The sequence below is a fragment of the Pan paniscus genome, chromosome 3 (assembly GCF_029289425.2).
Source record: "Pan paniscus chromosome 3, NHGRI_mPanPan1-v2.0_pri, whole genome shotgun sequence".
Taxonomy (NCBI): Eukaryota; Metazoa; Chordata; class Mammalia; order Primates; family Hominidae; genus Pan; species Pan paniscus.
In genome coordinates, this window is record NC_073252.2 from 65,385,510 (window position 1) to 65,412,587 (window position 27,078).

Here is a 27,078-nt window from a genome sequence, read left to right on the forward strand (position 1 = left end):
ACACACCAATTCCTTCCTTCCTTCCTTCCTTTCTTTTCTTTCTTCTTTCTTTCTTTCTGTATATGTGTATTCATCTTCATGATTCAGAAATTAGAGTTCACTGAGCTATAATTGCTCACATACAGTAGTAAACTGAGGCGGAAAATTAACAATTGTTATGGTAATTATATCAATTAAATGGTATACCTCAATATTCTCTCTTGATTGAAATTAAATGTATCTGAATTATTCAATTCATTGTCAGCACTGGTCAAATTATTGGTTATGGCAGTATAACTCAAAATATCCCATAGGATATGTGGACTTACTCAATTTTGCTCGATGAAAACACCCTATTCTATTTTCTGATGTGATGTTAGATACAGACCATGATCAGCATGTGCTTGAACATTGCAAAGTTGAGCTCACAATATTTTTTGGCATATGAGTGATGGGTAATGCCTAACACCAGCTGTCTTTTCAGCTGTGACCTGCCAGCCAGCTTGTCAAATGGCTCAATCAAAAAATCAGTATGATGTGCTGTTCCCCTCACAGAGAAGAGAGAAACACCTTAAGTCACAGAGTTTTGTAATCCCCTCTGGTCATTCACATAAAATCTGTTTCATACTATATTTTCTTCTCATAGTCATCTAAGACAATGGCAGATTTAGATGAGGCTCATTTTTGATTGGCATAAGATTGTTTCACATTTTTTTATTTATTAGCATAACTATTATATTACCTTACAAATTTCACTAAATCATCAAAGGACCCTATTTATTATTGAGCCTAATTGTCTGGTAGTTCTATTTAGTTTTAATATTCAGGTTTAAGAAATTATATATATATATAATATATATATATACACACACTCATACATATATATGTTTTTGTGTTTGTACGTGTGTGTGTATATAGTTTCTTGTTAATTTTAGCTCCTGAGACAACTCTGTAAACATAAATGTAAAAGTCTCCAAATGGAGGGAATGAGATTTTCAACTGGCCGTGGTAGCTGAGATGACTATTTCATCAAATACTGCAGTGTGCAAAAATAGCTTACTTTTTCAGAAACTTCACAAACAGGAATGTATTTCCCCTGGCATTTACTTTTTACTTCATCTTTTTAGACAGTCAATAAGCAGAATAAAATATTAATAAGTGCTATGCTTTGTTGATGTTATATGATAAACATTTTGAACTAGGAAAGTGGTATATATTAATTTTGGTTACATTCACAGAAACTTTAAAAGTTAGGAGAGCATTATATTTGCACAACAAACTGAATCAGAACCAAATATTTTCAATTACATTATTGAATTAAATGAGTAAAGGAATTAAACATAATAGTTCAAATCAAAATCTCTCTAACACATTTACAGAAGTTAAATCAGAGTAGTGGTTATAAATTTCATCATACTTATTGAACTTGTTGAAAGTATTTAAAATAGTTTTTTAGTCCCATTACTCAGAGATTTGAATTCTGTGGTTTTGTTACTTTCTTTTATTCCAAGTGCCTGCATAAGTATACTCTTCTACCACCTTTAAGTTATGTGAGGCCATGGGACAGGTTCTAACCAACCAGATGTGGAAAAACTATGATACTCTGGGATGCAACACTGATATGATTTGGCTGTGTCCCTACCCAAATCTCATCTTGAATTGTAGCTCCCATAACTCCCACTTTTTGTGGGAGGGACCTGGTGGGAGATAATTGAATCATGGAGGGGTTTCCCCCATACTGCTCTCATGATAGTGAATAACTCTCATGAGATCTGATGGTTTTATAAGGAGAAGCCCCTTTCACTTCATTCTCATTCTCTCTCATCTGCCGCCACGTAAGACGTGACACCTTCTGTCATGATTGTGAGGCCTCCTCAGCCACGTGGAACTGTGAGTCCATTAAAGCTCTTTTTCTTTATAAATTACCCAGTCTCTGACACGTCTTTATCAGCAGCATGAAAACGTACTGATACAAGCATTTACTTAGAGTGCTCTGTTCTTCCCACACACTATGTTGAAGCATTATGACCATATTAAACCATACGATGAGTAAAAATCATTTTTCTATTTTTCAAGCAACTCTGATATGGACATTGTGTGCCCAATCTGTCAAAACTCTTTGTCCTGATAGCATGCCAGCTGTGGGACTAAATTCACCATTTTTAAAAGTCTCCACAGTTGTACATTATACAAGTGGCCAGTGAACAATATTTCATGAAACATTATTGGTTTAGATTACTCTTTAGCAACTTTAAAATTTTTCTACTATGACACATAATCATAGTGGGAAATCGATAACATGGAATTTGAAGATCACTTCACTTTTGATGGGTTGATAGGTGCAGCAAACCAACATGGCACACATTTACCTATGTAACAAATGTGCACATTCTGCACATGTACCCTGGAACTTAAAAATAAAAAAGCAAGAAAATAATTTTTAAAAGGTTTGAAAAATGTAACTTTAAATATCATTTTAAATTTTTGTATTAATTTAATTCAAGAAAAGTAACTCAAGATGTTTAGTTCTGTTTTAGTTTGTCACAAGAACATAATGGTCTCCCTGCTTTTTAATGTTCTTATTAATAAGTATAACAGAAGTTAAAATATGCTTCTTTCCTAGTGAGCACACTAATTCATGTATTGACTTATTCAATCAACCCTTCAACATGTTTTTAAATCACCAAGTGTGCAACAAACTCTGATATAATCTATGCAGAAATAATGAAGAACAGAGACATTCACATCAAAAGGTTGATTTCAGGTTCAGAGGTGGATTAAATCCCTTTTACATATTTGTTCTAAAACACTGTACTCTTTAAGAACTAATAGTCTAGAACAACTAGATGCTTTTTCATTTTATTTAATAAATGGAACCAAAGATTTAGTGGCATGGCCTGGAACAAAGTGTCTCCTCTCTTTTTAGTGGTTCTCATTTCCACTGTTATTGAATAAATGTTAGTCACCTGAAAGAGAATATTGAATTCCCTCAGGGTCTTCTATGTTTCTAGGAAAAGTTTATTCCTCTACAGTTAGAAAAATATTAAGACTAGATTTGTTCTTATTTTTCTTTAAAAAAAAATGCTTTTTGAGAGAGAGAGACTTGAAAAGTAGGAAATGTAGCCAGGTATTAAATATTTGGCTTTGTTTATCCATGAAGTTTTTAAAACAGTTTGGAATGAGCCAAATATGATTCGTTATTAACTATAGGAAATTTGACATTCTCCAGCATTTTAAGCTTCTAATTATTTGCTCTGTAGCTCCTTATAAAAACTCATCAGTGAGGAAGAATACCTTTGATAAATTGTTTATCTACATAGGGCATCTGGTTGCCTTACTGTCTTTCAGGCACATCAAATCACCATAAAGCCATGCACCAGAACCATATGATATAGTTTCCAACATAGAGAATTTCTTTCTTTCTTTTTTTTTTTTTTTTTGAGACGGAGTCTCTCTCTGTCTCCCGGGCTGGAGTGCAGTGGTGGGATCTCAGCTCACTGCAAGCTCCGCCTCCCGGGTTCACACCATTCTCCTGCCTTAGCCTCCAGAGTAGCTGGGACTACAGGCGCCCGCCACCACGCCCGGCTAATTTTTTGTATTTTTAGTAGAGACGGGGTTTCACTGTGTTTGCCAGGATGGTCTCGATCTCCTGACATAGTGATCCACCGGCCTCGGTCTGCCAAAGTGCTGGGATTACAGGCGTGAGCCACCATGCCGGCCCAACATAGAGAATTTAACAAAATTCCTTTATAGTACATCGCCATCATTTTACTAAATAATAAATACCTGAAATTTTTCATATTCTTTTCTCTGTACCTCAGTCACACAGAGATATAATTCTATGAGATCCTTTTCTCCTCTCTCAGAGTAACTGACTAGTTCAATAATTACCATGGAGGCATTTGTTAGCTGTAACCCTGCTTTATCTTAGAGCTCTATTAAGTGCTTCATTTTATCCCCTAAAGGATGTCCAATTTCATAACCCACAAAAGAAAGTTTATTTTATCCTAACGATTTTTGTAGGGATGTACCGAGATACATTTAATCATTCAGCATATATTTATTGAAACTTCCTTAATGACCATACTACAGTGACCATAGCTGTGGAAAAAAATAACAGCATGGTTAAACAGATCACAGTGGGTGGTGAAATTTGATATAGGGTTGTCAGGGAAGTCCCCCTTGATATTTCAGCAGAGAGCTGAAGGAAATAACAAGCAAGCTATGTGGATATCTGGAATGTAAGGTACAGCTTTTGCAACAGGCTTGAGTTTTGAGTATACTTGGAATATTCACAGAATTGTGATGATTCTGGTGTGGCTAGAGCAGAATGAGCCATTCTGAAGAATGTTAGGAAGTAAGATCAGAAAAGTAATCAGGTATAAAATCATTTAAGACCTTTAGAAAATATTAAGCTTCTTAAATTTTAAGGAAAGAAGGAAAGCCATTTGAAATTTTAGTTTGAGGAGGAAAGTGAGGATACAAAATACAGTAATAAAATTCCCTGATAGCCCCAATCTTTTTATGAGGCTTTGTGTTTGGTTTTTGTATTTGTTTTTCGTTTTTAAATGTGCTTCATTTCTTCTCCAGATCTTATCCCCACAGAGATTCTACAAATCCTTTTACTGTCCCTGGAATGTCCACGCTGTTTTAGCCTTCTATCAACACAATAAAAGCCTAGAACGGTGACCATGCAATTATTTTGTTTTTAAAGCTTAACTTTTAATTATTTCAGTGAACCTCCTCTCTCCTTCCAAGCATTTTCGCACATTATTTACTTTATTTATTTATTTATTTATTTATTTAAGACAGAGTCTTGCTCTTGTCGTCAGGCTGGAGTGCAGTGATGTGATCTTGGCTCACTGCAACCTCCGCCTCCTGGGTTCAAGGGATTCTCCTGCCTCAGCCTCCCGAGTAGCTGGGACTACAGGCATGAGCCACCTCACCTGGCTAATTTTTTGTATTTTAGTAGAGACGGAGTTTCACCATGTTGGCCAGGATGGTCTTCATCTTCTGATCTCGTGATCCTCCAACCTCGGCCTCCCAAAGTGCTGGGATTACAGGCGTGAGCCACCACACCTGGCCACATTATTTACTTTATAAAACAAAGCAAAGCAAGGCAAACTATGTAAAACTGGTGTCTTTCTGTAGGTGGAGGGGAGTATTTTGTGATTCAGAGAATAAGATTCTTTCCATATTTTCATGCTTTTCCCTGCCCCATTTTCTAAAGAAACTTTTCTTAACTTTATTGTTGCTTAATGGTTCTATTGGGCTTCTTACATCTTTTTTTTTCTTAGTCATTTTATAACTTCCTGGAAGTAAATGAAATGATAATTGAACTACTAGCAGTACTTAGTCAATACCTTAGTTTTGGGACTGCCAAAAATATTAATGGTCAAAATTTAATTATGTTTTATTGATTTGATTGATCTTAATTTATATCAGACAGAAAGGATTGACCCGTGAATATGTTCTACCACTTCTATGCCTTATTTTTCAGGTCTAAATTACACAGTGGAAGTGATTGGGTATATATTTCTGTTTATTTTCCAAAATATCATCACCTGTCAGAATATTTGTTCTATAATAAAATGCTAGAATAACATTCCCTGAAATTTTGAGAGACGGAGTTTCATGAATAAATAGCAGCTAGTGTATTTACCTTGTCTGGAAGAGAAGTAACAGAAGCACTTTGTGTCAATCAGTATGAAAATGTAATTTAATCCAATGAGACAAAAATCAATTTTCCTTTTTTGAAGTCTCAAAGTAGTTAAATATCACCTGTTCTACTTAATTAGTTTTTGATATTTGTACAAACTCACCTTTAAACTTCATAACAATACAGCCTTTTGTTTGAGCTTTAGATTTCCATTCTCTGTCCTAATTACATTCTGTTTTAGCTGGCTAGAGAGAGAAAAGTGGAAGCTTTTTCCGAAGACAGAAACCATGTTGCTTTAACAACGGTGCATGGGATTTTCAGGGTCCAATGATCATAACAGCCTTCTGCTTCATTTTCAACTGCTGTAGCCAGTAAGTGAAGTTCTGTCTGAAATATCACAAATTTACCACAAACCCACAATGCATTTTGAAGAAGGTTAAGAGTAAATTTTAAAGCTCTTTTTCCTTTGATTTTGGTGTTTATGAAAGCAGAAAGAAAAGAGGAGTTTTTACAGTTGGCAACTATATTTGAGTGAGAATTCAAAAACTGATTTGAAATTGCCTGAAAGAATGACATATGTGTAATAAATTAGGTAAGGTTTAGAAAGGAGACAGGTTAAGTGGACATAAATAATGTGCAGACATATATGGATCCAGTACTTCTAGAAAGATAAATCTATTCAAGTTCGGAAAGAATGAATCATTGCCAAAGTTAGTTTGTATATCTCAGGAGAAAATGTATCCGTGATGAATATGAAGAGGGACAATGGAGAGGCTCCTTCAAAGAAGAAATATTGTCCTAATTCCAAGAATGCTGTCTGATGAGAGCCTTCAGCCATCAACACTTTCAGGATGGCCTCTGTTGCTGAGAAATACCTTGCTCAAAGCCATCTCCTTGTTAGGATGGCAAATAACTAATGATTAATTGAGGTTGGAGGAAGGAGAAAATATGGAAAGATGGAAAAAAGAGGCATTTATAAGGGCTACTCATTCCTGCTCAGCCCAGGACAGGTTAGATGGGCCATTTCTACTCCAGAGCTTCTGAGGAGGTTTGGCTGAGGCAGTCGTGCCTGCTCTGTCTAGTTTTCTTTCCCTTTTTCCCATAGGTGCTGATAGTAGGGTCTTAAACATCCTGACACTAAACTGTGACTCAGATTTGGCTTCCCTCAGAATATAGTCTAGTCAGCACCCAAGGATAGCACCATTGTCTAGGTGACAGAAAATCATTGGTTCTTGAAATCATATGTGCCTCTATTATAGAGATTTCTTTTTGTATTGTCAACCAAATGTTTTATAGGCCACAGGTTATAGTAAAAAGAACTGATTATCATAGTTAGATTCCATGAAGTTCTATTTAATAGCACACACTGTTATCTCTGAGACTGTATTTTTTTTTACTTTCAAATTAATAAAAACTATGTTAGAGAGCAGTAGTTACGATTACAAAATTAATTGAAACTAGCTGGAGCCTCATTAGATAAACGGATACTTGAAGAGAGGAAACAAAGCATTATTGTTACAAAAATGAGCTTTTGTGTAAATCGAAGGTTGTTCAGGAAATAGCTTTGTCTCTTGATGGTAATGTGTTCTTGCCCAAATTTGTTAACCTCCCCCAATTTATTTCCTGATTAGCTGGCTTCCTGGAAGTTCAGGCAGTGGGAACTACCTACAGGTGTTGGGATGCACAGAGAAGACAGAGATGTTTTAAATTTTTTTTATTGTTCTTGTTCTTAATTTTTTTAAAAAACATTTTTGCTCCCTCCTGTCAGCACTATTAGCCTGTTGTGTCAGAATATTGTTTTGCATAGCATCTCTAGCAGTGTCTGTGTCTTTCTTAGACTGCAGCCCCTTCTCCACAGTCCTGGTTCTCAATGAGCTTCAGTATCCCTTCCTTTCCTTTGTCCATTCAGCCCTCAGATAGTTTTGGCTTTCTGCTATTCCTAATTATTGATTACCTCACAATCCCTTGCTTGTTTCCTTAAGCCTGACTATCTCTGTGAAAGGGATCTCTTTGTTGAAATACTTTCATTTGAATCCTCTGGGGTGAATCCAGTTTCTCTGCAGACCTAGATCAATAGCATACTATCCCTTGTTTATATATATGAATATTTGTTTGTTGACTTTTTAGGGTTATAGTATATGAACTTTCAGTATGGTAATTACATTAATATTGTTTTTTCTTCCATTCTTTGAGCCTAAAATGACGGTTATACATACTAGTCAATAAATAATTATATATTAACAAATGTACTTTCTCTGATTACATTTTATTATAATGTATTTTTTTCGTTACAATAATATAGGAGATATAGGAGACATGTCATGGATATTCTAGCTCTCCACAACATATTTATGGCACTTGGTTTTCTCAAACTAATACTTTTGTCTAAGAAAACTGACATTGGGATACCCTGGGCATCCATTAATGTATAAAACTGGAAGTAGAAACAACAGCAGACTATTTCCAATTGAAGGATCCATTAATAAACATATTCCAGCTTACTTATATACTGTGTGCCATTGTACCCTGTTGTTTCATATTTTAATTTTATGTTTTCTAAACTGTATTTTGAGCACCCTCAATAGGATTTTACACACGTACACACATATACACACACATAAAGAATATATACATATATGTATATACACACATACAAATACACACATTTTCTATATCCTCTATAGGTCTTTATTCCTAATTGTTGAAATGTATTTGTGACAAAAATATAATTATTATCAAAATGTAGCTGTCCTAAAGAGATAAACTGATTTTTCTTTTTTACATTCTGATCCATTTTCAATTAATCATATAATTTTATAGATGATATTATATTCAACTTCCTATGTCACAGAGGGAAAAAATTATCATATTTCCTCTTGTATAGAACAACTACTGAGGCTGGAAAATTTATTCATATTATCCTATTGTATAGAAGCTGAGTCCCAGGGGACCCTAAATTTGGTCATAACACTCATGCCTGTGAAACAATGAAGTATGGTATAGCAGTAGTGGTTTAAAGACACATGAATGTTCTTCCCACTCTGTCCTGTTTTTTTTTTTATTTATTTAAAGTGTGGAAATAAAAGAAGAGTGGGATATTGGCAGATTCTTGAGATGAAAACAAATTAAAATGAGAAAACAGACATGTTAAATACAGAAATATCTGTATTATTTCATATGCTATTGTCATAGTGCATTTGTCTAATATTTAGCAACAAGCCAGTACATCCCTGACTTTCAACAAATGAAGTTGCATCTTACTGCTTCCAGGAGTGATAAATGACAGATACTGGTGCCATAATTTTTCACTACTTGAATAGAACCTGTGAATAAAATGAAGAAACACATTCAGCAAAATTATTTAAACAAAATTTCTGTGTGTGCTTTTCAGATACTTTTACAGTAGCGTTGTAAGTTTATTTTCTTTTCTTAAAATCCATTGTTTTCTATTATTTACACACAATAATAATAATAACAAAAAAAGTTTATTATCCAACTGATTAGTAATTCAAACACATAATCCCTAGCCTATCTTTTTAATGCATCCTATGAAGGCTCAATAAATATTGATTAAAAGCCAGCAGTTATGATGATCTTTTTCATGCAGAAAATATGCAATTACTTTTACAATTATAAGTGTTAAATTCTAGTTCTACATAACAGAAATTTACAAAGCAGCATGTGACCACATTATCAGAAACAGAATGGATCAGAAAATGGCACTCAATAATTTCAATCAGATCTTGTTTCCTTTTCTGTTACATTATTCCATAAACACCTATCTGCATAGAATCTTCTGAAGTCTCCATTCAAAACCAAGTATGAACTAGATAAAACTATGAAGATAATTAAGAATTTTACTGACACATAAAAAAGATTATTTTTATGTGAAAAAATGTTGAGGTTTTTGTTTTGCACAATCTCAAGCTGTACTATATTTCCACATGTAAAAATAGGCTATGAATCTGTTCAGATGGAAGCTTGCAGCAAGGGTATAGAAAACACACATATCTATATATAGTGTGTGTGTGCCATATATATACATGTGTGCCATATATATATATACACATATATATATAGTACAATGTGTAGTTAATAAAAATAGTTGGATTTCACATTAATTATTATTATATTATTTGCTTTAAAATTATTTGTGAAGGATGTGATTGTTGATTTTGTGTATGAACTTGCTAGGCCGTAATTCCAAGATATTTGGTCAAATATTATTCTGGATGCTAGATGTGTCTATAAAAATATTGTTTTGCATTTAAATTAGTAGTCTTTGAGTAAACCAGAATGCCCTTCATAATGTTGGTGCACTTGATCTAATCAGTTGAGGTCTTCATAGAATAAAGACTGAACCCACCCAAAGAGGAAATACTGTCAGTAGGCTGCCTTCAGACTTGAACTACAACATCGATTATTCTCAGGGTCCCCAGGCTGTCGGTCTACCCTGAAGAATTTGGACTTCTTCACAATAATTGAGACAATCCTTCATAATAAATCTCTTTGTATCTCTGTGTATTCTGTTGTTTCTGTTTTTCTGGAGAATGCTGACTAATGCATAAAGTTTACTTTATATCAGGTATGGCTATTACAGTTTGCCTGTCATCAACTTGACACCTCTTATATCCTCTTTCACCTTCTCCTCTGTTTCATAACAGTGATGTCTGGAATTATTTCTCAGAATGTCTTTTAACATATAGATCTGCATTATCAATTTTCTATGAGGGAAACTAGCAAGAGATCTGCAAGGCAGAACTGAAGAACCGTTATTCTCTGGAGATCATTGGGAGCAGATGCTTAAAGGCTATAAGCAAGATTCACACGGCTACTCTTAGGGAATGTTCTGGGGAATCACCCAGTTTTGACTTGCCAGTTGTGCACAGTAATGGAGGCAGGCACACTAACCTCTAAGAGATTCTCCAGTTTCTGGGGTAGAACCTGTGAACAACATGCTTCTAACAATGGCTTTTGGGATCTTTTCTCCATCAACTTTCCAAAAGATGTAAAAGTCTCTACTCCCTGTATTAAAACTCCCTGAGAACAGAATGGTTTAGTTTTTCTGACACCACTCTAAGTGATGCACTAGGCTAGGCGCTGAAGATGCAAAGATTAATTAAAAAGCGACTCTTGCCTGGCAGTCTTAACATCTTCCTGTACTTCATGTTAAAATACATAATTTAATATAACTTAAGTATCATTTAACATATTTTAATATATTTATTAAACAATTAAAGTACAGTAGTTAAATTCACACAGTACCTAAAGTTACATTGCAGTTCCACTTCACAGCTTGGTGATTTTGGGAAAGTTACTTTACCTCTCTAGGCGTCAGCATTGTTTTTTTTTTTTTTCTTAAATGGCAATACTCAGCTAATATATGTGAGCTATTTAGAACAGTTCCCAGCACATTGAATTTACCACATAAATATTAATTATTACATTGTTATTTTTATTATCATAATTGCAGCTTTCTATTGGTCAGCTGAACTAGTACCTCTTCCAATCAGTTTTTTGAATGGGGGCTGGTTTTTGTTTTAAAGAACACATATTTTAATAACAAAATAGTATATCATAAATTCATAATATTGAATATACAAATGACATAGTAAATAATATCGTAAGTAATACATAATTTTGTAAGTAATAATTTTTTAATTAGCATCCATATAGGTAGTCAATTAATTTTAATTGAGTCTATAAAAGAAATACATACTCAATTAAAATGTATAACTCATTAAGTAAGCTTCAGTGAAATATAAACATAACTTTTTAAAAATATAAATAAGAAATTTTCATTTCAAATCTGATTAATACAGAATTTCAAATTACACATTGTATTAACTTCTGCGGAGTGAAATATTAACTCTAATATCACTGGTGCCTTATCAACTTTTTCTTGCCAAATAAAATATATATACGCATTTTTTAAATTTTGTGTTGCATTACAGACTTTGCTGTGTAATTTCATGTGTCACTTCATGAATTCTATGAAAAACCTCATAGGAATCTCTGTAACTGGTTAAAAGTCTTTACAAGAGATTTCCTGGCTTTTTGGCCCCATAAAAATTGGAGGCAACAGCCTGAGGATGTCTCTTGTTGAGTTCAGCAGAGAACAGCTTTACCTTGATGGACCCACCTCAGAGGAGTGAACTGAGGGTGAGCGTTGACAGGAAATCTCAGGACAGCAGTGGCCAGAGAAGAGATGAAGTACTAAAAATAAAAGCAATTGAAGTTAGCAATTACCCAGCCAGAAACCAAGTTTGCTCTCTGAGTTCATATTAGACTCACTTTGGGAATTCCTAGTTATGCAATGAGGATTATCAGTGGGAATTAATATTGGAGGTCTCAACTGGCATATTCAAGCACTGGTATGATTTGATCTTAGTTCCTTCTAAGTATTGGAAAGAACTTTGAACATTTGATATATATATATATATTATATATATATATACTTTTTTTTTTTTTTTTTTTTTTTGATGCAGAGTCTGACGCTTTCGCCCAGGCTGGAGTGCAGTGGCGCGATCTAGGCTCACTGCAAGCTCCGCCTCCTGCGTTCACGCCATTCTCCTGCCTCAGCCTCCTGAGTAGCTGGGACTACAGGCGCCCGACACCACGCCCGGCTAATTGTTTGTATTTTTAGTGGAGACGGGGTTTCACCAGGTTAACCGGGAGAGTCTCTATCTCCTGACCTCGTGATCCGCCCACCTCCGCTTCCCAAAGTGATGGGATTACAGGCGTGAGCCACCGCGCCAGGCAAATATTGATATGTTTAATTAGGTATTATTCTAATCTGCTTGAAGAAAATATCAGAATTACAAAATAAATTTTGGTATCTTCTTGGTAAACCCCCAAATTTTTCCAAGTACAGGGAATTTATTAATATAACGAAATATTTGTAATGGTATAGGGACACAAAACAAAATGGGGCACTCATTTTGTACTCAAATACAAGTTTTTATTTTACTAGTAACTTTCTAAGATGCCTATCAAATACTGTACATATAGTGAGTACTCAGTTAATAATAGATATTCCCTTCATGACACTCTTTTAGGCCAAGAAATCTATGATATTCATTTAGTTATCTGAATATAAAAATACAGTAAATGTTATGTTCTAGTTTTGAAAAAAGATAAGTGATTAACTGTGACATGTATGAATTATAGAGTATTATGAATTTATGAAGTATCACAATTTTGGAATTTATTTTACAGATCATTTAAGATATGTGCAATAAATTTTCTGCTACATTATGCTTAGCTTTTCAGATTCTGTTTTACTTAAATTTGTTCTTTGTAGCAGAAGGGAGGTTTTCTTACCCCTCCCTTCAATCAATTAAAACCATGATTATCTTTATTTTCATGCTTATCTAAACCTTGTATATTCATTTTTACATAATAAATAGTGGAGTTGTATTCAGTAATTTCTTGTGTGAAATCTGGTGGTCCGAAATGAAGCAACAACTATTTTGTGGTTCACACATGTTCTTACTCATCTACTGGCTGACCTCTTTGGTGTGAGACAGCAGCCAGACCTGCAACTGCTCCATCATTCCTAGATCCTCCTTCCTTTTCTCTGACTTCTGGGACAGTTATTTAGCATCACAGGGAGGAAGTCTAGCTTCTCCTGCAGGACATCCGTACATCATTAAGGGATGTGGATTTCAGTCTGTTCTTATGGTTTCCTGCGTGTCTTTTTTCTTTTTCAACTTTATATATATCCATCTCTTCCTCACTATCTGCCACAGACTTCAGGGTTTAGAATCAGACATGGACACAGCAGGCTTACAGTGAATGCCTGACTAGCTCCCGCAGTTGTAAAAGTTCAAATCCTTGTGACAGATCCCACATTTTATCTGTATATACATTCCAGTGGTTTTGCTCCTCTGATTGAACCCCGATACAGTAGATCTTAATATAAATTATCAAAATATTGCATACTTTAAAGATTGTGATAAAACATTTATCTGTGAATAATTCCAAATTAAATTATTTGAATTAATTTAATTACAATTGAATATATTTGAATATATTTACTTGACAATCTATTAGAATTTATAGATAAATGAATGATAAAAACTACTATGGAGTCAGATGTCCCATGTAAAACTGCATGGAAATGGGTTTTCTTTAACTTACCTTGTTTTATGGCCTATTCACAATATGTTTGTCTAAGATCTCAAATTTAATATTAAATGTGCAATTTGCCTTTGAGTTATGTGGAGACATATAAAATGTCTGTAAATTTCTTTCAGTTATACGTGCATTTTTTTCATTGAGTGCTTTGAAAACATAATTACAGGACTGAGCCAAAGCATAGAAGTGACATTCTAAGTTTGTTTTTAAGAAAGTTATATCAGCTAAACTATGCCAAAAGGTATAATTATGAAGATATTCAGTAAATTTTATTTTAATTTCCTCAAAAAATATTAAACTTACCACAAATTTTAAGATGTTGTTGAAATTGTATGTGAGAAACCTAAAGAAAATCAGGTAGCACTTGTTCACCCACTTTAGAAATTGCAACTGATTTATAATCAGTAGGGGGTCTACATCTGAGGATTTGAAAAATCCATCAACCTAGTAGAGAAATTTTAGAGAACAAAAAATAGCTATAGAAACAAGTTTCCTGAACTAAAACTAATCATCTATCTTTTTATTCTAGATAAAAAGGAGAAAGCTTCAGTCTTCAAATGATAATTAGAAAACGTGGGAGGAAAATGTTCTTGTTAGGTTGTGATAGTGGTAATTTTTAAGGGAAGGGAAATAATTCTGCATGTATTCAGAATTTTCATTAGAATCATGAAGTAACAAGGTAATTGTACTATAAAATCAGAAGAAGAATTGGGACTAAGTTTGTTACCAGTGGAAGGTATCCGACTTACCAGCCGCAAATCCATATGGATCTGCAGCAACCTCAATTCTTGCCTCCTCAGAAGAAAGAATTTGACTGAGGGGCATGAGACAGAAAAAGAGACTGAGACAAGTTTCAGAGCAAGAGTGGAAGTTTATTTTAAAAGGGTTTATAACAGGAAAGAAAGGAAAGTACACTTGGAAGCGACCCAAGCAGGCCACTTGAAGGATAAGTGAGGCGTTTAACCATGATTCTAGGACTTTATAGGCTGGCCCACTTCTGATGTGTTGTACCCCTTTCCCATGATTCTTCCCTTAGGATGGGCTGCCCGCATGTGCAGTGCCCTCCTTACCCTTGGGAACTGAGCACAGCAGTGTGTTTAGGAAGTTTTACGCATGCCCGCCTGAGGCTTTCTTACCTTTTTCAGTGGTGTGCTCTGGAAGGTCATACTCTGTCTTTTTGTCTCTTAATGTGTATGGCCAGGAAGTTGGTTCTCCCTGGTGTCTGCATTCAATTAGCACTTAAGTGCTACAGGTGTGGACCATCAGGAAATGGCTTTTCCCTAGAGCAGGCTCTCAATTTATCACTTTTAGAGGGGCAATGCGATCATTGTCAAACCATCACCTGACATTCATGGTGGGTGGGGGAGAGCCCTCTTCTGTCCCGCTCATGCCTGTCTAACTACCTGTAACAAGTTTAGTAATATCAATATAAATACCACTTCAGAGGAGGAGCAATGTGGTGGAAAAGAAGTCTCCAATGATCATCCCGCCACCACCACCGAAGAACACCCGTTTAACAACTATCTACAGAGGAAAAAACAAAACAAAACAAAAAAAACCCAAAAACACCTTTAGAAGAACCAAAAATCAATTAAGTCCCCATAGTAGCTGATTTTATCTTCACATCACTGAAAGAGTCACTGAAGAGATAAATAAAACAATCCAGAATTGCGGATGCCATGCCTCCTTCACTCCTGGCAGCCACAGGGTGGTGCAGAGAATGTCTCTGGGTGCTGGGGGAGGGAGAACACAGCAATTGTGAGGCATTAAACTCGTTGCTGTTCTGTTACAGCAGAAAGAAAAACTGGCCCAAACTCAGCTGACATCTGCCTATGGAGAGAGCCCTTATATCAGCACTAGCCAGAGGGAACTAGCCCATGACTAGCCCATCCCAGTGGTCAGAACTTGAGTTCCTGCAAACTTTGTTACCATGAGCTAAAGTGCTGTGTCTCTAAGTGAACTTGAAAGAACTTTGTGTCTCTAAATGAACTTGAAAAGCAGTATAGGCTATGAGGACAGCAACATTTAGGCCAGTCCTAGTGCTGAACTAGGCCCAGAGACAGTGGACTGAGAAGACACGTGACATACTGAGACATAAATAGGTGCAACCAAGGGAATGCTGGCCTCATCCCTCCCTTAACCCCAGGCTGCACAGCTCCTGGCTTCAAAAGAGACCCTTTCCTCCTGCTTTAGGAGAGAAGAGGGAAAATGCGGAGGACTTTGACTTGCATCTTGAATACCAGCTAAGCCATAGCAGGATAGGGCACCAGTCAGAGTCATGAGGCCCTTTTTCCAGTCCCTAGCTTCCAGGTGACATTTCTAGACACATCCTTGCACCAGATGAGAACCCGCTGCCTTGAAGGAAAGAACCTAGTCCTGGCAGCATTAATCACCTGCTAACTGAAGAGCCCTTGGGCCCTAAATAATCAACAGTGACACCGAGTTACTAGATCTAGGACCTTGAGTTAGCCTTTGAGACTTGCTGGCTTCAGATTAGACTCAGCACATTTTTGAGCTGTGTTAGCTATAGGGCAAAACTTCTTCTGCTTGAGAAAAGAAGAGGAAAATATAAAGGGGACTTTGTCTTGCAACTTGGGTACCAGCATGGCCACACGGTGGTAGAGCACCAAGTGGGCTCTTGCTTCCAGGACTTGACCCTTGAATGGCATTTCTGGACCTTCCCTGAAACAGGAGGAAGCCCACTGCCCTGAAAGGTGAGTCCCAGGGCAAGCAGCATTCACCACAAGACATTTTAAGAGCCGTTGGGCCTTAAGGGAACATCAGAGGTAGTCTGGCAGTATTCCTAGTGGTCTGGGTGGTGGTAGCTATAGAGTGATGCTCCTCTGCCCTTGGAAAGGGGAGGGAAGAGTGGGAAGGACTGCATCTTGTATTTTGAGTGCCAGCTCAGCAACAGTAGAATAGAACACCAGGTAGATTTCTAAGGTTTTTAATTCAAGTCCCAGACTCCCTGAGGGCACCTCTGGATCCATTCAGGGACTGGGGGCATTAACTCCCTGAAGGGAAGGACACAGGCCTGGCTGTCTTTGCCATTTACTGGATTGTAGAGCTCCAGGGACTTGAGTGAACATAGGCAGTAGCCAGGGAGTTGATATAACAGGCCTTGGGCAAGACCCAGTGCTGGGCTGACTTCAGGTCTGACTCAGTGCAGTCGAGTGGTGGTGACCACAGGGAGGAGTTTTTTGTAACTCCACCTCCAGCTTTAGGTGGCTCAGAACAGAGAGAGACTTTGTGTGTTTGGGAAAAAGTAAGGAAAGTTGACAACAGTCTCTGCCTGGTAATCCAGAGAATTATCTTAGATCTTGCCCAAGGCCATCAAGGTGGTACCTCTACGAGTCCACAAGGGCCACATTTTTACTGGGTGTGTGGAGCCCCCAGCTTAGATCAACACCTAAGTCCTGTCAAATGTCTGGAAAGCCTTCCCATGAAGGACAAGCACCTACAAGCCCAGACAGTGAAGACTACAATAAATACCTAACTCTTCAATGCCCAGACACTGAAGAACATCTACTAGCATCAACACTATCCAGGAAAACGTAACTTTACCAAGTAACAAAATAAGGCACCAGGAACCAATGCTGGAGAAACAGAGATATGCGACCTTTCAGATAGAGAATTCAAACTAGCTGTGTTAAGAAAACTCAGAAAAATTCAAGATAACACAGAGAAGGAATTCAAAGTTCTATCAAATAAATTTAACAGAGACATTTAAATAATTCTCAAGAATCAAGCAGAAATTCTGGAGATGAAAAATGCAATTGGCATACTGATGAACGCATTAGAGTCCATTAATAGCAGAACTGATCAAGCAGAAGAAAGAATTAGTGAGACTGGACAGGTTATTTGAAAATACACAGAGGAAACAAAAGAAAAAATAAAAAACAATGAAACACTCCTGTAGGATATACAAAATTACCTCAAAATGGCAAATTAAGAATTATTGATCTTTTTTTTTTTTTGAGACGGAGTCTCGCTCTGTCGCCCAGGCTGGAGTACAGTGGCGCGATCTGGACTCACGGCTTTGCCTTCCGGGTTCACGCCATTCTCCTGCCTCAGCCTCCCGAGTAGCTGGGACTACAGGCGCCCACCACCACGCCCGACTAATTTTTTGTATTTTTTAGTAGAGAGGGGGTTTCACCGTGTTAGCCAGGATGGTCTCCATCTCCTGACCTTGTGATCCACCCGCCTCAGCCTCCCAAAGTGCTGGGATTACAGGCGTGAGCCACCGCGCTGGGCCAAGAATTATTGATTTTAAAGAGGAAGTAAAGAAAGAGTTAGAGGTGGCTTAAGCCTGTAATCCCAGCCCTTTGGGAGGCCGAGGTGGGAGGATCACGAGGTCAGGAGATCGAGACCATCCTGGCTAACACGGTGAAACCCCGTCTCTACTAAAAATACAAAAAAGTTAGCTGGGCGTGGTGTCGGGTGCCTGTAGTCCCAGCTACTCGGGAGGCTGAGGCAGGAGAATGGCATGACCCCAGGAGGCAGAGCTTGCAGTGAGCCGAGATTGTGCCACTGCACTCCAGCCTGGGCGGCAGAGTGAGACTCAGTCTCAAAAAAAAAAAAAAAAAAAAGAAAGAGTTAGGGGTAGAAACTTTATTCAAAGAGGTAATAACAGAGAACTTCTCAAACCTAGAAAAATATATCAATATAAATGCAACTTCTGGTTCCTAAATGTGTCTCTTTGGTACATCTGGAAAAGATTAGCTTCAATTTTCCTTCAGTGCTAACGACTTTCAATTCTGTTTATTTACCTTTGCCATCAGGCATCATTTCATATCCTTTATTCTCTATGAAAAAATATAAAGAATATTCCATTAGTCATTTTCATTTGTTATTTCAACTCTCTTCTTTCCTTATTAGGACTGAGAACAAGGAAAGATAAGGTTCCCATGATTAAAGAAAGAATATGATAATTCTCAAAACAGACACCCGATAATCATGTTTCTGGTAATATATTCTTACTCTTAGATAATTTTGAGTAAAAGCCATTGTATCTTGTCAAAGGATTTTCAGACGCTGAAGATACCCTGCTAGGAAGCTCTGAATTCCTAACACAGAGGAACTCTAACTCTAAAGCCAACATCATGAACTAGAGTTGGGTGGAAAAATGTACATATGAATAAAAGTGTTTAAGTAATTAAAAATAAAGACAAAAATATGATTATTGCAAGGATAATATTTTGACACAAAATATAAACTTAAACTTTTTAAGTGTAATATAGTAGTCAAAGTGAAGAGCCTACTAAATATTTCAGTATCCTACAGAAACAATCTATTCAAGTAACTATCCATCTTTAGTCTTGGCAATTTTCGCTGGCTCAAAAGGATAAGAAGTTCTAACACTGCCAACACCTACACTAGTATCAAATTGTTCCCTTTTAAATTATTTTTATCACTAGATGACAACTTTGTCACAGTAGGGTGACTCAAAAAAATCTCACTTGAACTCCAGCCTGGGCAGCAGGACCAGACCCTGTTTAAAGAAAAAAATCTCACTTGCCACTGAAAGCATATTAGTGCTTAACCATTTCTCTTATATTCTTGACTTCTTGTGCTCTAGATTATATTTTTATTCCACACTATGTCCAATGAGTTACAAGCTTGCTCAAATGTGTAATTAAAATTTTACAAATTTTTTAAAATATTACTGAATAAAAAGGTTAATATTAGGGTTTAAAATGAGTGAAGAATTTCAACAGATTTGTTTTAGTACAGATACATAATTAGTGAGACATATTTCTATATGGATGTAGATAGAGTTGCTTCAGTGAATCATGACAATCACTCTTTTGGTTTCTGCATGTTGCTTTACGTTAATTATAATAAATGCTACAAATATAAAAATATCTGTGACTACATCTGAAACTGTCTGAATTTTTCAGTTTTTATATATACCATTAATAAAGCATATATATATGTATATGCTGCTTTTCAGTTTTTATATATGCTGTTATGCATATATGCTGCTTTCCAGTTTTTATATATGCTGTTAATACAGTCATTTGAGAAAACAGATTTGCATCTCCAGGTGATCTCCTTCTCTGTCTTAATAGACAATGTACAATTGTTTTTCATTTTCCCTTCTATTACCTCTTATTTTAGCCTTTCATCCTTTGCCCATTAAAGTAATTGCTTGAAGATTGTATCCTTTGTTGGAAAGTTATAGATATGCTAAGTGGAGTGTAACAGATGAATTTTTTAATTTGAAAACCTACTAGCTATCAGGTAATAAGCAACGACTCTTGCTAGTTTTATTGACTATTAAAGGCACATTTTATAACACATATTTCTGCATATACTTTATTTTCAAGTTGAAGCTTGAGGTGCTAAATTACATATCATATCTCTTGAGATCATTATTATAAAGCCATGTGTTACATAGGTTGGTCAAATAAAATATTCTTACAACCCCCTGTCCTCTGCCCCACACTATCACTCTTAGTTTTCTGATGAATTTTTCTTTAAAGAAGTTCCCATATTGTAATACAATTTATTACATAGAGTTTTGTGCAGTCTATTCACACATCTTAATAATTTTAATAATTTGAGAGAACATGGCATATTATACAAAGGTCTTGGCATTGAGAATTTAGCAAAATTTGTTATTTACTAATTTTGTGTCCATAATCTGTCAAAGTCTGATTTCTCACAGGTAAATATAGGGTTGTGGAGAAGGCTGGGGTAGAGAAAGTATAACATATATTTTGAACAGTGATTAACACATAACAGATACTTAATAAACATAAATTATACTCTACACATACTTTTATGTTCACATCCTCAATGTGTTATCCAAACTTTACTATTTCAAAGAAAGAAGTATCTATTTTTAATACAAATCTTTCCCTCATAAAAATCTTTCCAAAAGACGTGCCTGCTTACTATATTTTTTTAAAAAATATAAACTGCCTGATTTAAATGCAATAAAGTCTAGAAAATTTTTTTAAATTATCAGTAAATGTTTGATTCTTTTATATACGGTGATAGTAGTATTCATGCAGAATTTAATTAAATGCCTCCTTCCTCAAAATTGCAAAGACAAACTATCTGGTTCTTTCTTTTCAATTAAAGACTGAGATTTATTTTCAAGTAATTATTCTATTATTGCAATTGAGATGTATTGCAGCTCTAATTACATGACATTCTTTTTGAGGCTTAAAATGTCAATATGTAAAAAATTATATTTGTAATTTCTGGTGAATATTATAGTTACTACAATAATGTTGAGAGGATTCATCTCCTTATATTTAAAATGAAATTGTACCAGCAGCATTGATGCACCTTTATTTTATAAATTCTTTTCATAATGACTAATTGGTACAACAGTCATTTCCATTAGAGTCTGTTGCCAGGTGGGATTTTCTAAAAGGGATTATGTAAAAGTTTACAGTCATTAAATGGAACTTGCTCTAAAATCTGTGACATTCCTATGAGGAAAATTAGTATACCGTGTAGGACTGGTAAAGGTGGTATAATAGTCACAAGACTATGGGAGTGAAAGAGGGAGTGTGAAGGTAACATACAACTGGAAAGATTATAATCAATACTAACTGCTATTGTTGACAAAGGAATTAATAATTCAACTAAAAATATTTCAAAGAGCCAAGCAGGATTACATTTTTTTTTAAATCTGACTTTATGTCCATTTTTTAAATTAGTGCAACTGAATTTCAAAGATTATCAGTTTGCTATTAATCTAAGGGGAAATGCTAATTTTAAAGTTTCAGAAAAGATTATAAAATGTCAAAGTTTTTATACATATTTTTGTCTTTCTACTTCATAGCATATATATCATTTCAAATAATATATATTAATACATTTATTGTTCTATTACAAAATGTCAAAGTTTTTATACATATTTTTATCTTTCTACTTCATAGCATATGTATCATCTCCTTTCTTCTTAAATAAGCAAATGTACATTGGAAGTATATGCCTTTTAGAAGGATAAAATAATTTTTGGTAAATTATTTGGTATTTTAAATATATGCCTGTGGGTAAGAAAAAATGAATCTATTTATAGATTTCAAAATGACTATTTAATATAGTGATGTGAATGTTTAACAATTAGCTGTTGTCTTATTTTTATTTTTAACCAAACTTAATTTAATACATATTATTTTATTCCTTGTGTTTACTAATATATACATATATTATTACTAATGTATACATATATTATTACTAATATATGCATATTAGTAATATTAGTAAACATATTAGTAAAAATGTTAGTTAACATAAGGAATAAAATAATATATATTAATCCATTTATTGTTCTAGTCAAAAAATATTATTTACTATAGTCCCTCAAATATTAAATTAAGTTTGGTTAAAAATAAAAATAAGACAACACCTAATTGCTAAACATTCACATCACTATATTAAATAGTCATTTTAAAATCTATAAAGAGATTTGAAATATTTAAAGAGGAGGTAAGGAAAGAGATAGGGGTAGAAAGTTTATTCAAAGAGATAATAACAGAGAACTTCTCAAACCTAGAAAAATATATCAATATAAATGCAACTTCTGGTTCCTAAATGTGTCTCTTTGGTACATCTGGAAAAGATCAGCTTCAGTTTTCCTTCAGGGCCATCGACTTTTAATTCTATTTATTTATCCACAGGCATATATTTAAAATACCAAATAATACACCAAAAATTATTTTATCCTTCTAAAAGGCATATACTTCCAATGTACATTTGTTTATTTAGTAAGAAAAATAGAAAAAGCTCATGATGCCTTATTAATTAAAATTTATATAATTACTTTCATGTTATTTAAACAGCATCTGGAAGTTCAGCTGAATTCCAAAGACAGTTTTGCCTTGTAGGCCTGAAACTAATTCTTTTAAATTAGTTGGAATAAAATTATGCAAAATAAGAATTTTTAAGAGAACCTTCTTATAAAATATAAGATGGAATAAAATACTCCTTAGGCACTCAGATAATTCCAACCCTTTACTTAGAAATTATCTGTAGATTCAAGTAATAACACTCTTGAAACACTACTAAATTTCTAACAACTTTATACGTAACATGTGGCATATAAACCCAAATTACTCTCTGGAAATATGATAACAGTTAATCGTTAACTCTAAGAAAAATATTCCATGATGTTGATAATTTGTGAAGCATTGCACACAGATATAATCTAGAATGGCATATGTTTCCAATATGATTTTTGGAAGGATAGGTAACCACATATTTATCATTACCCCATATTATTTCCATGTTTTTGGGACAGATAACTTAAATCTTTTCTTCTGTTCAAGAATTCATTACAGTAAGTTGAAACACTGAGATTAAAGTAAAAGTGAGTTTAAACTGTAACCAACATTGAGAATTGGCTGCAAAAGAGCATTTCTATCTTTTATTTTTAAAGGGACATTTATAAAATGTGGGACTTTATTTCTTGTCTCCTCTCCATATTTTAATTTTTTCCTATGCTCATATTAAAATTTTTCTAAGCAATAATTTTGCTATTTTTCTGATTTGTTTAAATTATATTATTACTAGAGACCATCATTTATAATTATATTTATATTTATAATATGCTATTGATAATAGTGAGATTAACAGTTTGTATTTTTTGAGCAAATACTATGGCCTAGGCATCATGCTCGTTTACCTAAATTTGTGCTTTAATCTGCAGCCTTTATTTAGCAGATTCTGTTATCATCCCTGATTTACAAATTAAGAAAGTGAGATTTGAAGAAGTAACTTGTCCAGCGCAGATAATTAGTACTGCTGAACATTTAACTCCAAGTTCTTAAAGTCTTTACTTGGTGTGCTTTATAACATAATTGTATTTATTCTCTTTCAGTCAGTAAGATTGTATGACTTTTACTTTAAAATTTAATAAGTGACTTTAGGCATAAAAGAGTTATATAGAATACATTATCTCTATATATTATATATTTGTATATCAAATTAAATAGTGAACACTCATTTACATATTAGTAAACATAAGGAATACATCCTTGTAGTAAAAATAAAACCCTCATGTATACTGTCCATAATTTTTCTCCTTTCCTCTTGATGTCACCTAAGAAGTAGCAACTTATATTCATTGGTATTTCTTTCAGTTTTACTGCATGTGTGTGCCTCTAAATAATATACAGAGTTTTGCTTTGTATATTAAAAAAAACTCATAAGAATGATAATTATACTATGTGTTTTAATTTTTCTTTTGCTATGTGATTTGCTGCTGCTGTTGTTTTTGTTTGGCTTGATATATTTGTGACAATAATCTTTGTTATTTGTATTGTTCCAGTTCATTTATTTTCGTGGTTTAATAATATTCCATTATATAAACAAACCATAATTCGTTTGTCCTTACTCTTATTGAGAAACGTTTTTGACCACAACACATAATGAGGTTCTGAATATTTGTGTCCGGCTCTTCTCATATAAATATGCGAATGTTTCTCTAGGGCTAAGAATAACTGAGAGTGGAACTGGGTCATAATTTTTGCCTATCTTCTACCCTATTTAATGAAGTCAATTAGATATCAATTTAATTGTGGAAATTTACATGCTTAGAAAAGTATTAATATATTCTATTTCCTATTTCTCATCATTACTACCAGCATTTGAGATTGCAAATATTAATTTTTGGCAATCTTCTGAGCCTTAAATGGTATATAATTGACCCTACAATTCAATTTGTGTATCCTTGACTATTAGTGATATTGTATACTTTTTAATGTATGTGTGGATCATACATGTCTCTACCTCTTTGAATTTCCCTTCTATGTGGGTATTATTTCTTCTTTTTTGACCTGATATATAGCTCTTTATATATATGAATGGCAAATATCTTGCTGTTATATTTTTCTTTCACATTTTATGATGTATCTTTATAAAGTTTAAAGGATTTATGTAATATATCCATCTTACATTTATCTTGCAATTTTTTGTCCTGTAAAAGAATCTGTTTTTTGCTACTCAAAATAATAAAAATTTTTTTTAATCTATGCTATAAGCTTAAGAAAGATGTTTTTCACATTTAGGTATTTTTAATCAATATAAAATAATTTTTGTGTATGTAGTTCAATGGCTATCGTTTTTCACAGAGATCATCTTTTAGCATCACGTTATATAGTTATGGGTCTGCTTCTCAATGTTACATACCCTTTTATTAATAGTTATAGCTATGAGTCTGCTTATTCACTCTATGTGTCCTTTTATTAATTTGCTATATAATTTGGTGCTAATGGCGTAGAGTTTTAATCGCTACTACCATAGCATATTCTCATATATGGTAGGACAATTTCCCTTATTTTTTTTTCCATCTTCTTTATATTAAGACCTTTAATCTCTATGTAAATTATAAAACCAACTCTCAGTTTTAGTGTAGAATTTGGGTTGATATTATTTATTGAAGTTACATGGTTTTCATAGACAAATTTTGGGAACTTCCACACATTTATTCTATCGTCTTCCTATTCATTAATATGATTAAGCTGTTTATTTGTGATTTTATTTAATGTTGGTCAATTTTTTTTGTTTTTTTTTGTGTTGTTGTTGTTGTTGTTGTTGTTGTTTCTGAGACGAAGTCTCACTCTGTCGCCCAGGCTGGAGGGCAGTGGCGCGATCTCGGCTCATTGCAGCCTCCGCCTCCCAGGTTCACACAATTCTTCTGCATCAGCCTCCAGAGTAGCTGGGACTACAGGCATGAGCCACCATGTCCAGCCAGTATTTTAAGAAATAATGTTCTTCATGAAAGTGAAATATATTTCAAACAGCAAACCTTTGGCCATTGATCTCAATACTGCTTATATTGTGGTCAGAAATCATGGAATGCTACGTATTCTTTGAAAATGATAAAGACTTTTTTAATAGCCTGGAGTTTAGTTTTTTAAATAAATAATATTCACAAATGTTTCATCTGTGCTTCAAAAGTATACATACTTTCAAATTGTTTTTATGTAAAACTTTCTATGTATATATGTACATACATTTGTATGTATGTATTGGATCTTATTATGTCACTCAAACTTTTTCTAACCCTGTTACTACTTGGACTGATTAACTTGTTGAATAACAAGAGAGATGTATTTAAAATCTTCAACTGTGACAGGGAATTTGTCAACCGGTATGCATAATTATCTTAAAACAGTGTATGCTTTATCTTGATGGTATATTATTAGGTGCATGTATACTTTGAAATATTATTACTGTTGAATTAAGCATTATAAAGTATTAGGTACCTATTTGTTTAATAATGTTGTTTCAATGAATTCCATATTTTTAGTATTAACATGACCTCACATATTTTCTTAGTTTTTAGCTTTACCATGCACATTATTTTACAACCCTTTAACTTTCAAACTATCCATATCCTAATTTTTAGATACCTTTTAGGTAAATAGGACATAGATTTTTACCCAATTTTGTAATCTACATTGACATTTCTTGTCATTACTATTGACTTGAATTTATACTTTATAATTTTCTTGTTGAATGCATCTGCTCTGTTCTTTTAGACATTCTTTTAATGAATAATTATAAAATATGTAAATATAGTATAGAAAAATCTTCTTTATTCTTTTCAAAGTAATTTTTAATTTTTAAGGTGTCTTGATCGTTGCTCATATTTTTAAATGATCCTTTATCATTATTATGTGTATCTCTTTTCAACTTGTTTTATGTGTTCTATGTGTAATTGAATAGCCAAGTCTCTGTCATGTATTTCTACCCTTTGTTACTTCTGCTGACTCATGATGCTTGCTAGTCCATACATTTTCCTTTTTCTTTCAAAACATTTAGAGCTTATATCACTTTGCTGTTAATCTGTAGAAATCAAAATAGTCTAATATGTATATTTACATTTTGTCAGAAATTATGTATTTTTGTTCTACTACTTGTCCCGGAATGTTACAGGTTGTGTTACCTTAACTAATAAAGATGCTGCATTTATGTATTATCCTTTTTATTACTTAATGTTTCTAAATATTCAATAAAATTAGAGTAGTCATATATTATACTTTACTAATCTAGGAAGTTAATTAGGCACAACTGGATAAGGCATGGACTGTGATATATAGACTATTACATATATGTGACATTAACTATTTCAAGAATAGTATGTGTGTTATGTATGTTTTAGGCTAATAATTATTTTAGAAAAAATAACTAATTGGCATTATATAAAAGCAACTTGTTTCTAGCACGTTTGGAGAAATGTTTAAAATAATCCATTCATAAAAACATTTATTAATCATAAATATAATAGTTTAAATTGAAGTAAAACATTTTAATATCATGAAAATAGTGAAAGA